At 37.8% G+C, this 17,926-nt stretch overlaps 2 protein-coding genes across 15 annotated transcripts in view; one reads left to right on the top strand and one right to left on the bottom strand.

The window, feature by feature from the left end:
• Positions 1-17,926, bottom strand: part of WNT16 (Wnt family member 16) — an 873,674-nt gene that overhangs the window by 376,855 nt on the left and 478,893 nt on the right. The gene's annotated exons all lie outside the window — the stretch shown is intronic.
• The window catches only part of CADPS2 (calcium dependent secretion activator 2), a 327,121-nt gene that overhangs the window by 304,670 nt on the left and 4,525 nt on the right, over positions 1-17,926 (top strand). The gene's annotated exons all lie outside the window — the stretch shown is intronic.

The raw sequence follows: 17,926 nt of genomic DNA, 5'->3' as shown, positions 1-17,926 counted from the left end.
AATGTGTTAATGGAGAGAATTGGATTGGTGTGGTTTGCGGATTCCATTGCAGACCTAATTTCCCTAAATAAAGAACTTGTACATATCACTGCCTGCTCGTATACAGAAAGAGGCCAGTTATGCCAGGTACATCTATGGGTTTGACTGGTACTTTCATGGAATGACTTTTAGAATTTTGTTCTATGGATTTTTAGTTTAAGACTTATAATTTCTTAAAGTTGAGCAAACATTTATTGAATTGTCGAACTCGTTTTCAAAATTCTAATCCCGCTTCTGCAAGTTCAGAGTAATCCTCGTCCTCATCCTTGAGGCCCACACATTGCTAGCCAGCCTGTATCTTTGCAATAATTTCCCTCAGCTTCGATACTGGTTTCCGCAGCCTCCCTCCACTCATTCCTTTGCCCTGATTCTGCCTCTTTTTTTTAGAAATTATCACGTACTCTACCAAAATTTTCCTCATACAAGGCTCTCCTATAAGGCCACTAGCAACACTCCTGGGCGTATTTCTGCTCATTCAAGTTCTGACCACTAATTTATGTCTAGTATGTCCCTTTCTGAGTTGTCTGAAGGAGAAGCTGTAGGCAGCTGAAATTATACCTTCTGTATAAATTCAAAGCACTACACATGTAAAATATGTCTAAAATATAAGTTATTTTATTATAAACTTGGATCGATTTACATGACAATGATGTCAGTCACTTATAATTATGTAGGAGTTTGAACAGGGAAAGGAGTCATCGCTGGCACTGTGCAATGCAATTTATTACAAAACAAATTCTGGAACATAATACAGACTTTGAAATGTATTTATTTGTGTGTCATCTCCTAAGTATTTTAGAAAGCTTTGCTGGCAGTTTCATTTAATTATGCAAGTTACAGCAAATGTTTTCATAACAGCAATTCACAGCCTTTACTGTGACACTACAGTTGTGGCAGTCACAGAAGGTCCCATAACATAGACTCTCAGCCATGGTATGTCATGTCAGTGTTTGTTGTTTGTTAGACTGGGTGGTCAAAATGAGACTTATCTCTCAGATTTTATATTTCCAGACACTCCCAGGCAGCTTTACAAAAAAAAGTATCATCTGTTTTAATAAGCTAAGTGCTAATATGTGTGAAAAGAATGATTTTATAAAAGCTTTGATGCCCTGCAGGGGTAGAAAAATTATCATCCATCCAGCTGGCACCTTCACAAAGTACTAAAACCATATTAGCAACTTCTGCTTCAGTTTGCTTTTGCACTGAATCTGCAAGCATATGTTTCATTTTCAAGTTTCTATTTTTTGTTTTTCTTTGGGGTTATTTTTGCTTATGTTGTAATTTTCTGAATGTTAATAAAATTATGTGCCTATGGCCAAGTCTAACTCTCACTGGAGAGACCACATTGACTTTGTTGATGTAGTGGGATTGGACCAAGCCTTAGGCTATGTCCATAGCAATAAACTGGCCAGGGTCTGGGCACAGGCCTGAGAACTAGCAAGTGATCATCCATACCATTAAGTCATCAGCATAGTTCCTGGCGTGATTTTGGGTTAGGCCAGCTAGCACTAACAGCAAGGACAGGGCTTCAGTACAATTGGGTTAGCATGGGTCAAGGACGTCTTCCAAGTTTCATTTCAGCAATCAAGCTTTTCAGCACAGGAAAACATGTCCTGTATGGATGCAAGTCATGACATAGCACTTGCCTTTGAGATGCAAAACCATTCCTGTCCCCTTTTACTCAGTAGTACACATTGTATGCTGTCATGGCCAATGCTTGTAGCAGTAAGGAAAGAAAAAAGATGTCCATAAGTATTATGTGTATCAAATATCTATTTGTATCTTTATTGTTCTTTATATAAGGTGGTATCACATCTCTACATAACATCACACTAGGAGATATAACCAATTGGACAGATTCAGATAAATGCATTAACAAATATGTAAGCTAATAGCATGCAGAAATTTAAAACAAAGGCATCTCACTATATTAACTCACCTTTCCTGAGATTAATTCAGATTTAGAATGGTATGATTGAGCAAGATTTTGCCCGTGTTTTTTGGAAGAGTTTTTTTAAATTAGTGATATAACAAAACCTAGGTACTGTTTATAAATTCAATTTTATCAAGTTATGTTTCAATAGAAAGAATAAAATATATTCACATTTTTATGTAAATATACTTTAAGCCATTTGACTGGCTACAGTTGTAGATCACAGTTGACTTCCCCTTAAAATACATTGTATTTGTATCAGATAAGAAATCATCAGCCAAGCAAAATAGGAAAAGTGCATGTCTGTGCTTCAGCCAGGGAAACACCCCATCCAGAATAACCAAAAAAATCAGACTGTTCTGTGTGCTAGAGGTGTTAGTTATAAACATAGACAAGATCAGGCCTCAGACGCTATTTTAATCCCCAAAACTGTATAATTACAAACTATTTACACACAGATTTCATTGACTTGATTCAGGGCTGCTATATACTAACAGCTATTACAGTGATCAAGAGAATGGGATGTCTATCATGTGAAGTAATGTACATAACAAAGAAGATTATTTAAATTTAAGAATAGTATTGATAAAAGTACAGAAGTCTGCCTGTGGGTCACAATATGTTAAAGCTAGAAGTTGGAAAAGTTTCTATCTATCTACCTGAGAAGTCTCAAACTAGGAAGAAGACAAAAAATGTGCATTGTTTTATGGTGGTGCTTGATAAGCCTGGAAAAGCACTGCCATGCTGTACAAAATGTGAAAATCAGGAGAATGGAATTTAAGCTTGTGATATGAATCCTTACATATGAGAGAGGCTCAAATCTCCAGGGGGCTTTGAAAGAAGACTGGGCTGCTGGTTTTTTATGCGCCATTTTTAAACCATTTAAATCCTATGCTTCGGTACCTCTGCTGATCACGCAGCAGAACTAAGGTGGTTATTTTTTTCCTTCCTTTCCTCTCAAAAACTTGGCTTCTGGGTGCATTTCATTCTTATCTCCTCCGGAAGGGGTGTAGGCAGCACGCAGAACAATATGGCTTGGTGCTCCTGGTAGCACCGGTCTCTCCCAGGTCAGTGTGCTGTCTTCTTATTCTCAAAATTAATCACCAGATTTGGAGTCACAAAGAGTTTTTGCTTGGTCAGTTTGTCAGAGACACTTAGGACTTTTTGTCTTCCTTTGCAGTCCAGAACATGGTCTTCTTCCTAAGATCAGCTGGGAATTTTACCTATCAAATGCCTTCCTGGCACAGGAACTCAGGACATTTATCTCCTATTCTCATGCTGTAGCAGCTTATAGTTGGGGGGGAGGGGTTGTTTGCTTGTTGTTTTTAACACCACAGATCTTAAAGAGCACTAGAAAGGTTTTGTAATGCGTTGTGCATGTGGATGGTCTGCACTAGCTCTGGGTTAAATGTCTACTCCATGTTCATGATCCCTGAAGGCTTAATTCAATGAATGATCCATGTGGTTCCTTCCAATCCCATACTCCACTGAAGTAAACTAAGACAATGAAGTTACATTGGGACAAGTTTCTCTAATAAACTCAAATAAAGCAAACTTTTCTACCATTAATGCGTAGATTCAATGTATAACAACTAAATCATGAAGACAGGCACTACAGTGTTTGTTTAATGATTACAATTTTTAATTATGATTAAGAGCATCACCCATGGAAACTTTTTTAAAGTTTAATCACTTAAACCAAGAACTCATTTTTTAAAATAATGTTTAGTAAAATGTTTTAGAAACAAAGTCGTGCTTTAATTTCTTTTTTGTTGTTGTTTTTTGAACCAGTGTTGGAAAAATACTCATTTTCAGAAAAGGCTGTAAAAGTAGCAGTTGGTGAATGGGAAAATGAAGTATTTAGAATAGAATTACAAAAACCTAGAATAAATCTAAAATACTACTGATTATTATTAAAGCCCCTCTTATTTATAAAGATAATCTGCTTGATGGATGATGTAAGAACATTTGCGCAGCCTATCAAAGAACAGTACTGTGTATTGAATCACAAAATTAACAGATGTAAAAAATATCCAACTATGAAATTCCCATGGGGTCTGGTTCTACACTATCAAAATCAATGGGAGTTTTACCATTAACCTTAATAAATGCAGTGCTGTGTCCATAAACATGCCAGGTTATCATCACTGACTAGACTTAGATTCATGTTTCTACCTGAATTTTTAAGATGGGACTAAGTCTTGAATTCCTGAGCATTTTAAATTACATTAGATTTATAAGTTAAAAACTGTTTCCTTTAAAACTAGATTGGATTTTGTTAACAAACCAGCTTAAAAAAGAGAAGTCATTTTGCATAAAGCACTGTTTAGAACATCGATGCAATACTTACTTTCTGTAGTAATGTATAGTTCCTAAGTGCCACTTGGGTAGATTCTCACTTTCTTGTACCTGTTAATTGCACATGAAGTATGGAGATTCTTGGCTGAACACAGAAAAAAATTTGTTTCAAACATTTTTCCTTCAAAACCTTTCTTGGTTTATTTGCCATTAAAAGTGTTATCTTATAGGTTATATTTGTGGGTCTGTTGTGAAAAGCTTATAGTGTAAACAGATGTGAGATTCCAATTTTATTAAGACTATATATGCAATGAAATCTTTAGGCAATAATTGATTGCTGCTTTGAGAAATAAAGAATGATTTAAGAGAACAGTTTTAACACAGCAGTGTTTAGCCGTTGATACGACTTAAAGGTTTTCCAATTTTGGGAGGGCTTTAATTTCTGGGAAACCTGTGCACAAGTGTGCCATAAACACATAAAATTGTCAGAGTGCGCATCCTGGAGAGGTCGGCATTGGCAAACAGGTCCCTTCATTATCTTGTACAAGATGGCACCTGTTAGCAGATGTTGACTTTGGCCCTGCTCGCCCATCTCTTCTGGGTGTTAAACTGGTGTGGTGTGACCGAGTAGTCCTGCTGACTTCACAGGGACTGCTCATGTGGGAGAATGTCCTCGGGGTTGTGGCCTCGTGCAGGGTAACAATTCAACAAGCAGTGTAAGAGATGTTAATGGCAGGGAACTCATACAACTTTCTTTGGAGTGCAGAAAGACTGAACGTCTTTATGAGGAGTATAAATGCTTAAGCACTCCAGATTTACATAGCTGCTTTTGGCTTTTGTATTTCAAAGGTTCAGATGTAATGTGATACTCTTTTTCTGTCGAAAAAATGCTTATATTTTGTCTGGAATGTGAATTAAATACTAGTAGTGTTCCCATATCACAACCATTATTTTCCTTTTCCATTAGTAGCAGGGATGGACGATTTAAGTTCAATGATGTACTTGAGGTTATTTGAGGTAGTAATTATTCTCCAAAGATTACTGTGTCATGTACTTCATTCTGTGCCTAAATGGAGATATGAAGTATTCATCTGATTCATTTCTGCTTGCCATCATTTCTGCAAGTACATTTTTAGCAAATGCTTTATTCAATTGCATCATTGTCATGGTTTAACCCCAGCCAGCAACTAAGCACCACGCAGCTGCTCGCTCACTCCTCCCTGCCACCCCGGTGGGATGGGGAGGAGAATCGGAAAAAAAGTAAAACTCGTGGGTTGAGATAAGAACAGTTTAATGACTGAAATAAATTATTATTATTATTATTATTATTATTATTATTATTATTATTATTATGAGAAGGAAGATAACAAAAAGAGAGAGAAATAAAACCCAAGAAAAGACAAGTGATGCACAATGCAATTGCTCACCACCCGCTGACCAATGCCCCCGCAGCGATCCGACCCTCCCGGCCAACTCTCCCCAGTTTATATACTGAGCATGACATCCTATGGTATGGAATACCCCTTTGGCTAGTTCAGGTCAGCTGCCCCGGCTCTGCTCCCTCCCAGCTTCTTGCACACCTGCTTGCTGGCAGAGCATGGGAAACTGAAAAGTCCTTAACTTAGGATAAGCGCTACTTAGCAACAACTAAAACATCAGAGTGTTATCAACATTATTCTCACACTAAATCCAAAACCCAGCACTGTACCAGCTACTAAGAAGAAAATTAACTCTATCCCAGCTGAAACCAGGACAATAATTTCTATAAGTTTTCTGACCTTTTACAAAAAAATGTGTTAAAAATGTGCAAATGCTTCTCCCTGGCAAGTGAGTTAGCCTTCAGGTGGTGTTACACAGCTCAGAGGAACACTTATTTTAAATGTGAGTTTTCTGTAGTACCAACTCCTTGTGCTGTCCATGTCTGCCTCAAAAGCACCATTACTGTAGTATTTAGTATTCAACAATGTTTTTCTAGAAAACTTCAATTGTGATTTTTTTTTCTTATTCTCAAATTGCTTCCTGTCACATTAATTTTAATAAGTAATCTTCACTTTCGTTGTTATGTAATTATTTGCAAGTGTGTGATTTGACAAAAGGTCTGCTTTTTGATCTAGATTATATGCCAAGGCAACTTCAGCAAGTTGAGACTAGGTAGGTCTGGTTAAAGGCCGCATTTGAATCAAAAGCTGTGTTTGTATTAACCTCTGAGAAACATGAGAGGACCGTGCCTAATTACTTAAAAGACACTCAACAAAAATGGATTGTAGCTTGTTGATCTTCTTATTTCTTTGATAACTCAGAATAATCTTCAAGAAATATGTGGGCTTCTTTCTCGGATTCTTGAAATTTGATCACAGTGCAAAATTGTCCTTTGGCGCAAACCCAGAAATACACATCTTTGCCTGATGCACCTGGACATATGTGGCAGGTCTGGTAGAATCAGCTAATTAACAACACAGGCTTAAACAGGCACCTCATCTGGCAGTGTAGTTAGTTGCCTGATGGTGCTCAGCAGGATTTGGTAGTGCTTTTTATTTTTCTATCCTAATGGTCTGCTGCCCACCTAATTTTGCCTTATTGTCAGCCACTACTTACCGCAGCTTGAGGCCCTCCCAGGAGGCTAAATTATTATCAAAGGATTAGGGAGATGTAGCCTTGCAGCTCTGACATTTCTGATTACTTGTCTATGCCAGAACACTAATTAGCTGTGACTAATTAAGAAAAATGTTCCTGCCATAGAAAACCATTTAAAAGAACTGAAAAGTAGAAAAGCAATTGAAAAGCTGAGCAGTGCTCAGATTTGCCGATGCTCTTTAGATTTTCACCAAAATCTTAACTCACCTTTAATTATGTCTAATATTTTATAGGGAAAATAGAGAGCTCTTGATATGAGAACCACTCTGCAATTTTCCCTTGATCTAAAGACATTCTTGTAATTTTAAAACAGCTTGTCATGTCTTTTTTGGTAAAAGAATTTTAGAGAAAACTGTAGGCAGTGTCACCGAATGTGGACTGAAAGAGTGAATTATATTAACATGCTCAAATATATGAAACTCTTCTGCAAGATGGAAACAACATCTTGCAAATTTACTGTTCAAAGACTTTTCAAAGTTCACTAAATTATTCCTGATGTTTTCAAGTAGATTCACCTAATTTTTTGAGACAGAAATCTCTGTAAAAGAACAACAATTCATTTGAAAGCTGAAAAATGTAACCTCCATCTGATTTCATATAGTATATAAATTTTCTTTGATTTTTTTTTCTGGCATACGCTGAGAAAAGGAGTGCCTACTCTTGGAGGGTGCTGATTATGCTGCTATGAATCCAGCAAAGCTCAGTACTGTTGAAATCAATAGGACCACAACACACTTAAAGCAAAGCATGTGCTTCAGAGTTTGCTGCTTCAGGATCAGAATATTCAGCACTTCGTAAGCTGTTTTACAGTGTAGCTGAGAGTGTTTTCTCTCGAGGAAACCACAACACAATGGCTGGTTTTGATATGTTTTTGATATGATACATTTTCCCACTTCTTCATTTTTATGCCATTTTTAATTTCTGAATTTCCATCTTGTTGGGTACCAAACAGCCCAAAAACAGATATAAAAAGCGTTTTCTCAAGACGTTATGTATCCCATAGTCCAGTCTGCATTTAGTATTCATGGAATGGATGTCTGACACCTTTTTCACACCAATTCAATCATATTATTTAAATCTTCCCAGCGGGGGAGTAAGAAACTATGAAATAGATATTCTGATATCTTGGTAAAAGAGCTCTTTGGGTATAAAAGGGAAATAGAGAATTATTTTTCAGGGCACTAAATGTCATATCCTGATATTCAGAATTTTTTATGCTGTCCTACCCTCTAATTTCCCTGACTTGTGTGAGAAGCTCACTTTTCTTGGGGGGGGGGGGGGAAGAACAATGTATAAATTGTTATAAAAAGGCAATTTAAAATGTGCATCATGAGTCAAAAGAGGGAAAAAATAGGAAAAAAAATCCAAACTCAAGATTTGAAAGCCCATCTGATTTTTTTTCTGAGGGAATTTTGTCAATCGAGGTGGAACTACAAGAGTTTTTTGCTTGTTTGTTTGGGGAGGGGCTATAACATTGGGAGCTTCCAGTACAGTTTCCCCATAGACATTTCTGGTCTATACCATTCTTTCATTTATTTAACTTAGTTAAATGCATCTATCCATCACTCACAGTATCCATTCACTAAAAACAATAACAATTCTATCAAATAAAAGAGAACTCCTTCCAACATCCAGGCACAATTTAGTCCTTTAACCTTTTTATCCTGCTAGGCACAAAGTAGCAGCATCTCATTCCAGGCACTGCATTTTTTTTTTCTTATCTAGATGGCTTGAAATGTGTCTAGCAACTTAATGGAATCAATTGAGCGTGGACAACTATAAAAATATAAAATAGCACTGAAACTTAGATGAGTCTGTCAGTAAGTGTTAACTGTGGCTGCAGCTTTCGCATTCTACACAGTCAAGAGAAATCAATAAGGATTGTACCATTTATATTGTCTTACCTAATGTTTGTTCACCATGAAGTGCCAGGCACAAGCATCATCTAGGGGATATTGATTTCTTGATGTACTGTAATTCACACACGTATAAACAGCAGGAGAACCTTGTGGCTTCTCAAACCTTACTTGCGGGTTTGATATTTATACTTGTATTTCATTTGGGTCAAGCTTAGTTTAAAAAGGAAAATCAAGCAAAACTCTGCGTAAGTGTTCACAAATAGACACCCAACCACATTGTTGATCGTATTACAAGAAAAATAGTGCCAGAAAGCATAAGAATAATCTAGTTTTACTATAATGAATCTGGAGTAACAGAAAGAGATTGCTGTGTTGTAAATCAAAATAGTACCGGGTGAGGATGCTGCAGAGTGCTCTGACAAAGTTAGTGATTCATCAGTGGAAAGAGCTTCTTAACCTGTTTGGTCATGGGGAACTGAAGCTTTAGTGCTGATTTAAATGTGCAAAAGCATTGACCTATATAAAGATGATTTCCTTTAAATGATAATTTTCAAGTGTTTCACTGTATATTTTCTTAATTTACACAGCGTTGACTATCCTTTGTACTTACACTGTGCTAAAAGTGTTTACGATGTGCAAGAAAACCAGTACAAATAATGAATAGAAAAATCAGCTCAAAAAAAAAAAAGCAACGCAGCTGTAAAATCTGCATAGCTGAAAGAGTGCACACGGGCAATAGGGTCAGAGATGGAAAGGAGCAAACCAGGCACCTGCCCAATCCAAGGACACTTTCTCCAAAGAGGTGAGGGGAGGAGAGAAGCAAGAGGGAGGCAGGAGGCTGGACCTCTGCTCCACATTAGCGCTGCTCAGTGTGGTGCCCAATCGATGCGGTGTAGGAGAGGAGTGCCTCCACCACTGTGCAACTCCCTATCAACTTCACAGCTGCATCCAGCCCTGTCATATGCCACTACAATAACATGCAGAGTAAACAGATGATGAGTCAAGATTGCTGAGGTGGAAAGAAATGAGCTGCCTGTAAATATTCACCCAGAGGAATCCAGGATGTTTTAAATACTCTAATTAAAATATGTACTTGACCTCATTCCACATGGAGCAGGGAGTCTAAATAGAAGACTTTAGGACAAGAACTACTAACGTGAGTGTAAAAGGTACAACACAGACTTCGGCCCAACTTCGGTACACCTCACTTTTGGTACATGGTTTTAAGAATATACTCACCTTAAAGGAGAGCTGGAGCTCGCAGGACGTCTCTTCCTGTGGTCCTTTTGCCGATGCCTCACTCCAGGGACTTCCCGAGGAGTCCCGGATGACTGGGCAAAAGCAGAGACAGCTGTCTCAGTTACATACCTTACAGGCAGAGTGAACCTGGACCTGTAACCTTACTGTTACGCATGCACTTAGGAAGACTGCTTAGCATCTGTGCAGCTAAGCGCATTCGTAGGGTTTTTAAAACTAGAGCCTGATAGCAAGAGGCTAGCATTATAATGAGTAACAACTTGGTCATTTTGCATTATGTTCATTTGTTTATTTTGAGGATCCAAGCTGGCTTTCATTTCAAGGTCACTCAAGTGATGGTCCCCATTCTGTGCCTTGGAGGATGTTTGCAGATATACCCAAATTGCAACGCAACACACAGTGTAGGAAGACTGTCAGTGTTTGCTCCAGAGAGTTTTAGCACCAGAATAACCTATGGAAGTACTGTTCACAGATGCACTGCGTATCCAGAGTGGAGTAGGGAAACTGTTTGTGCTGTTAGTCTCTCGCAGTCATGAGCATTATGTTAGTACCTAGGGTTTAAAATCAGAACAGCAACATTACATATGTCCAGATACGGAAGGAAGTTATGCATGTCTAATTTTGCAAACTTCCAGTTTCCAAGCACATCTACCATATGTGAAGAAGCCAGAAAAAAACAAAGGTCACAAACATTGTAAAGTAGTATAAATATTGTAAATTGCTGTTTAGCAACCAATATACAATGCAGGGAGAGATGAGTACTGTATATGTTGTATTAAAAGTGTATATGGATTTGTGAATTGACAGCAGTTCCATAGCAACTAGCCAGCTTCTAATTATAAGCCTAAAATATGAAAAATTTATTTTCTGCCTAAAAGATAAGCTTTTCATGTGTTAGATGTCCTTTGTTATTTCAGAACAATATCCTTTTTGCCTAGAAGTTTCAAAGATGCTTAGTATGCTTTCAAGTGAGCCCCGTTCTCTCTTTTCTTCTCATTACTGATTTCTGAAAACTAGCCTGCCTAATTTCTTTCCTTGTGTCACCAAAATGTCTCATCCAGCAACTGCTCACTTATTTGTTGTCATGAGTCCTGCTGAACAGGGTCTTTCTGTCAGAGTTTGGGTCCCTCTTTCTGTTGAGCTCCTTTCCCTTGTCTCCCGGTTGCTTTGGGAGTGACAGTGGGAATCCTTCATTCAAATAGGCAGGGAAGAGACTGACTAGAGACTAAAGTGTTTGTTTCATCACTTAGTCATTCTTAAGAAAAACAAAATGTTTTTTGAGTTCCCTGAGAGGTTCATTGGAGTAATGGCACAAAAAAGGCAGAGGGAAACCAAAGGAAGAGTCCCACTGGAAGGAAGAAAACCTTTCTTCCCTGGCCAAGCAAGGGTGCAAGAGGCAAGTTAATAAGTCTGCTACAATCACATACACACAAAAAAAGAAAAAAAAAAAAGGGAGAAGAAAAAAAAAAAGAAAAAGAAAGATGCGGTTTGTACCCAGAGTTTGTAATTTGAAATGACCAAGCTAAAGAAGTCTTGGTCCTGATCCCTTTATCACAAGAAGTATGAGTGTTGAAGCAGACAGTAGTATGTGGTTTCTGTAGTTTATCTGTAATTTAGGTTGTGAACATTTTTGCACATTTCCAAGCCAAAGTTCAAAACTTGGCTTAGCATTTCAGGCCTAGAGGAGGAAGCAAAACACGGAAGCTGGACAAAAGCCTTAGGCATTTCCAGGAAGATGCCTTGATAAGTGGTGCCGAGCATTAGAAATGTAAGACACTGGTAGGGTGGAAGAGGTGTGTGTCAGGGGCTTTGTGCAAAATAGGAGCGTGTGAGGGAACACAGGGCTTGGGAGCATTATAGCAGAAATTAGTGATATAGCAATAGGGCGACTTTTGGACAGGACTTGGATGAAAATGTGGGAAGGAACTGAAGCAAAATGGGGAGCAGAGATAAATACAGTTTTTTCATATTACACTTAATATTGATTTAATCATTTGCATTTTCCAGATGAAGGGCTTTTAAACTTCTGATTTTCGGTGTAGGGGCAAGGCTTCATTTGTTTGTACTGCCTGCTAACCCCACAGTTCCAACAAGGCTAACTCCATGGATTTTCCACTCGTGCTTAGTTTAATCTTCATTTCTTTCAGGTTTTTTCAATTAAAATTCCTAGGGGAAAAAAAATGCAAAAGGAATAAAAATAGTGGCATCATGGTGACCCCCAAAACCAATACTATTCTCCTTGAACTTTGTGAACATTGAGGAAAACGCAAAATTAAGCCCCCAAACTTTCCAGGTCTGATGTCTGCATATTAATGGATATATACTACTATTGGATGAAAGCTAAAGTATGTTAAAACATCCTTTCAGTTTTACATTTGTATTGATTGTATTTTATGTGTTGTAAATAACAATAAGAGTAATGTATCCTAATACAGTAAATATGCAGGAAGTGAACATGTAGGTAAGTAGTAGAGCTTGATCAGTGCCCATGCACTGGAGATACAATTCTAACTCTTGGCACAGTTGTAATGTCGGCTGTTTCCCTCTATATTCATTTTGCTATGAAATCTATGCCACATAAAATTTTTTCCCCAGTCATAGCAGTGCTTTGAATCAAAAGGTGGAGACTTTTTTTGTTTTTCAGAGAAATAATGTAAACTTCTTCGATGTTCTAAACAGATTGCTGTCTTGCCAAAAAACAAACAGCCAGAAGCATTAGGGTAGCTGTACGAATATCCAGGCTACAAGCATACTTGAAAATTTTATTGTATCTAGAGATGGTGTAATTTTTATTTCTACAGTCAGAGGCCCGCTAAAAGACCACTTCTGCCAACTGAATCTTACTGTCTCTAACGTAGAAGCACATCTCAATAACATAAAATTCTCTGTTGATTCAGAGCAATAACATTCACACACACACACACACAAAATACCACCTTTGCATGGGCTTCCCACAAAGATGAAATTCTGAATTTTGGTGAGAATACTTTTTCAGGGACGTCACTGTAAACTTGAGTGCTCAGCGTCAAACCTAGCTCAACATTTTATGTTGTGGCACTATGAGGCTACGTATAATGAGAAACCACATTCTTGTGGGGCTGGATAACCTGTCACAGAAGGGCAGTGGCTGTCACCATGAGGCTACATGGAGCTGATAGTGGGATGGGAAGGCTCTTGCATGAGAGCTTTCTCTTCTCTGAGGTTTCCCCAGCTTCTGTTCCTTCAGTTTCCTGGTCACTGACACAGTTATTCTCATTGGAAGTGCCTCACAGACTAGTCCACATCTATGACGAGTGCAATCTAGAAAAGTCACTGGGGAGATAATTTGTTCCTCCCAGGGGAGTGAAGATACAGCAGGGAGTGGTGGGAGGGCACTACGTCACCAGTCAACAAGTTCTGGTCTCCCTCCAGCAGAAGAAATGGATATTTTGACCAGTTCATAAATTGCCTGTATTGGGAATCAGAATTGATAGGGCAGGAAGAGAGCACAAACAAAATGTCTAGATGCTGATACATGAATTTCTTTTGTCTATGTCTACTACAGTTGCCTCCACCTTCAAAGGTTTCTCAGGCTTTCTTAATCAAAAGGCTACCTAAACCTGAGGGAAAAGCATAAACATCTTATGCAAAGTTACTTCATTGTTACTTTTATTTGCAACTAAATATTTTTCATTTCTGCAAAAAATATAAAGATATTTTGAAAGTTAATTACTTCTTCTGACTTGATTTCTTACTTTGGTGTTCCTGTGTGTATTTACAAGATGCAGATGACCTTCTGATGTATCATGGTGGCCCACAGGTTGAGAAATACTTCCCCAGGCTGGGTTTTTTTAAGAGTTACCAAGGCTTTCCAGCCTTCAGAAGAGTCTATGAACTCTTCTCTGCTAAGGTAAAAATCCTCATTTAGTTGGATGATGTCTACACCTAAACTTGAAAATACAGCTATAACTTCTAAACCTCAGACTATTTTCAAAGACACTACAAGTCACACATGGTTCCCTCATTATCAGTAGCGTTCAACAAAGGAGGCCAGTATGATTATTCATATTTTACAAAGAGGGAAACAAATTATGAAACTTAAATCAGGAACTTTTTCCTAACTTTTGCTGTTTGCATTTTTAAGGAATAACTTATTTATTCTTTCGTCATTTAACATTTTTTTAAATATTCTAAAAGTTCCATGGCACACTACTAATGCTAGCTACCAAAATCCCGGAACAATGTAATAGCATTGCCTTTTAATAAGAACTAGGTATTTTAGCACTTAATATTTAACATGCTCATAGCATTTCTTATGCATTTTAGCTTATGCTGCCTTTGGTGTACAATCTCTTCAGTGAGAAGAATATTTTTTGTCATTGTTCCTGGTAGGAAAAGTAGAGCTGGAGGAAGTAAAAACATCCTGTTGTCATCTGAGCGACTCAATTCCTGATCAATAGTGCGATAAAGGCTTCCGTAGGAAGATAAAATGCGGTTCCTAGAAAAGCTGTTCCCCCTGCCATATTCAGCAGAAAAAGCATTTTGACAGTGCCCATTTATCAAGAGCAAGCAAGATATAGAAACTCGATGGGGTCTTATGTCTCGGGTGTTAGGGATACCAGCCCTAGAAGGACTAAAGCATTGTGTATTAGTATGTACTGAGCCTCCTTCCAGGTGGCAAACAGCTGCACCTTTTTATAAAACTTCAAAAATAAATCTGAAGTGCTTGCTTTGAGCCGATAAGTGTTATATTTAATTGAACCGTTCTGCGAATGTTATAGCTCAGGCACCCAGAAAGATGGTGAATATTTAATATATTTGTTTTGTATTTCCACTGGTCAACAGAATAATGAAATTCCTTAACTACTTCTCTTTAACTTGCCTGAAGAAAGCACGGTATGTTGCTAAATCGCTTTTCACTGGCCCTGCCGAGAAACAACTTTAATCCTTGTTAGAAAATTGCAGAGTCTGGGCCTGACAAAGAGCTCATGCCTGGCGCATTGTGAGCGCTGGGAGCGGGGCGAGGGGAGCCCTTTACAGCTGCGTGCCTCCAGCCCGCCTCAGCTGGACTATTTAGGCGAGGAGGTTTGTCAATTCCTCCCGACAATGGAGCGAGTTTTTCAGTGCCTGTAGCCGCGCCGAGCCCCGTTGGGGATCAATGCTGGCCATTCAAGCTGCACCCTCTTTCATTGCTTTGGTTTGTTAATTTAAGACTAAAGGTCCGCTGAGGGGGTTTAGGGTGTTTAAGAAAGCTGATGAACTGTTTAAGAAATCTGATGAACTGAGAGCGTTTATAGCCCTGGTGTGGCAACTATTGGCACTGAGGGAGCTGTGTCCTTGTTGACCCTCTTGTTATTAAAAATGCACAAGTGCTGCGCTTCTCAATATTTCAACACTCTTTCATTGTCAATACCACCTTCTGAGCCCTTCAGCTTGTTGCTTGCTCTAAAGATCTTCTTAGATTGGGTTTGAAAACTTCACCTTAAACACTAGATTAGACTGATGTTCTGTTTTCCGTGCTCCTGTTGATTTGTTGAACCTTCCCAGGGCTGGAAAGCAAGTAGCAGCTTGATGGGGAGACGGGCTGCTAATATGATTTACCAGTCTACAGTCATGCACAATAAGTGTGAATAAATACAGGGGTCTCACAGAGTCAACCCTAGCCTTTCCTTTTCTCTTATTTTTTACTTTAAAAGAGGTATCTCAGGAAAATGAAGTGAGTAATGCATGCCCTTACAGGAGCTGGATGAGCTATGAATAAGAAGGGGGGGGGAAACAGGGAGGCAAACATATTTTTGTTAAAGTGGTTGGCTGCTGTTATGTGCTGATGTGAAAAAAATATATAATAAACACTTGCTGCTTTATTCTTGCATAGGCGACAGCAAAGAATATGGTACTAATACCATATAATTGACATCTGCAAGAGTCGCATTGTCCTTTCAGTGCTATTGTTACTAGCAGGAAAGTGACTTTTTCTTAAAACCAGTTAGAAGGACTTTTTTAAAATTATTATTACTTTAAAACTGTGTAATCTCAGGACCATTATCTAATCGCTGAAGCTTTTGAGTTTGCAATAGATTCCTATAAGTCACAGTAGATGCATCCCTGCCTCCGTAACATGCTCATGGTTGTCAAAATGTGTAGCCTTGGATTCCACCTCTGAGAGGCATTTGCAGTGCTGTGCATTTTAACAGGCTCCAAAAGAAGCGATAGGGAAATATTTACTTCTCTTCTTATGAAGTCCAGCAGATTTATGTTTATGCAGCTTCAGCCTGTACTAAGTGCTCAAAACTAGTGGGTATAAGGCCAATAGTGAACAGGAATCGTATCCACAAGTACCTCTAGGAAGACTCTAAAACAGACTTTATTAAACAGACTGTGACAATTCAAAATAAGAATACATCTTTTTATAATACGATAGCAGTTGTAATTTTTCGGAAGAAGGTACGTTGACAGAGGAGCAAGTACCATAGTATGATTTCACAATCACCAAATTAAACATTTCTACTGAAAGTTTAATGTATCAAAACTAGTCAGGAAAACATATTATATTGTTTTCATTCACAAATTTGAGTAGCAAAATTAATTCCCTCTAGTTTCTTAGCTTTGTTTTCAGTGCATGTAAGCATATCACAGATATGTATGGAGAGTCTAATTTTTGCTGCATCCATCTTAATTAAGTTATCTGGCTGGGCTTTAAAACACATGTTTTGCCAGAAAACTGGGACTGGGTCTATTCTCAGTGATCTGGCACCATTCAGTGGTGTTGCATGGGGAAACCGATCCCAGAATTTTCGATCTTGTCCGTAGTTTGTTTGCATGAGCAAGTTTGAGCCCCTTCTGCTTTCTACTTGATACAAACCAAATACATCAGGAAGTGTTATTGGATTTTTTTTTTATGGAAGAATATCAGTTTTGAGAAAACTCCGCTACTAAAATCATTCTCCCTACCGCAATTATGTTAAAGATTAACAACTGTAGAGTCTGAGTGATAATATAATAATTGGGCTCATCTTATTGCAAATAACAATAGATATTCTGGGTAGAATGCTTGGCATATGAATTTTTATGTTTATTAGATCAGTAGAGCTCCCCAAGTGAATAAGCTCAACTGTATTTTATTTTCTAGACATCTGTATACATACAACACCTGTCATATAGCTTACAGCTGCCACTTAGTAACAACTCTGTCACATTAGAAATATTTTACAGGTACTTATAAAGGAAATCAAACCCAGCATGCATGTTTGGGGTAAAATAATGTAAATAGTATAAGAATGTCATTCAGTGGTAAAAAAACAGTATTTTATGGATACCCAATCAGTCCCACATTTTACTGAATAAATCAAACTATTTTGTGAAATGTGCAGCTATCTGCGTTTTGTGTGGTGTGTTTGTTCACTTCTGTAAAATAGTAAATTAATAGGAGAAACCCTAAAAAATGTAAAAGTAATTTCTTTCCAATGATTTATAATTAAAATACATTTTAACACATTGAACAAAATAAATGGCAGCCATTATTATATGAAAATCTTATTTCAAACTTATCTTAAAACTAGATAGTTACAATGAAATGAGACTGTTTCCTGTAAGGACAAAGTATTTACATAGACTTACTGTACGTGTTTAAAGCTTTTTCCGGAGAGCTTACATTTTGATGAAATAATTCTATTTCTGTCTTTTGTTACATCCAGTATCTTCATTTTTTCAATATATATTTTATTTTGTTTGTTAATGTAGAGGTGGCTAATGAGACATGTTAAATCCTTCCTTTGAATTACTTCACGATGTATGCCTTGCCTAACATGCTGCATTTTAAAATATGCCCAGTGTTTCCTCTCTTGGCATATCTGTGTATTTTGTAAAGACACAGGAAATTACATTAGAAAAGAATTTAAGCTTCTTCCCTGTGGGGAAAGAGGCTAGA

Source organism: Gymnogyps californianus, chromosome 1, assembly GCF_018139145.2.
Source record: "Gymnogyps californianus isolate 813 chromosome 1, ASM1813914v2, whole genome shotgun sequence".
NCBI classification, from domain to species: domain Eukaryota; kingdom Metazoa; phylum Chordata; class Aves; order Accipitriformes; family Cathartidae; genus Gymnogyps; species Gymnogyps californianus.
The sequence above is the reverse complement of the archived record's forward strand: the minus strand, read 5'-3'. Positions and strand labels throughout refer to the sequence as shown.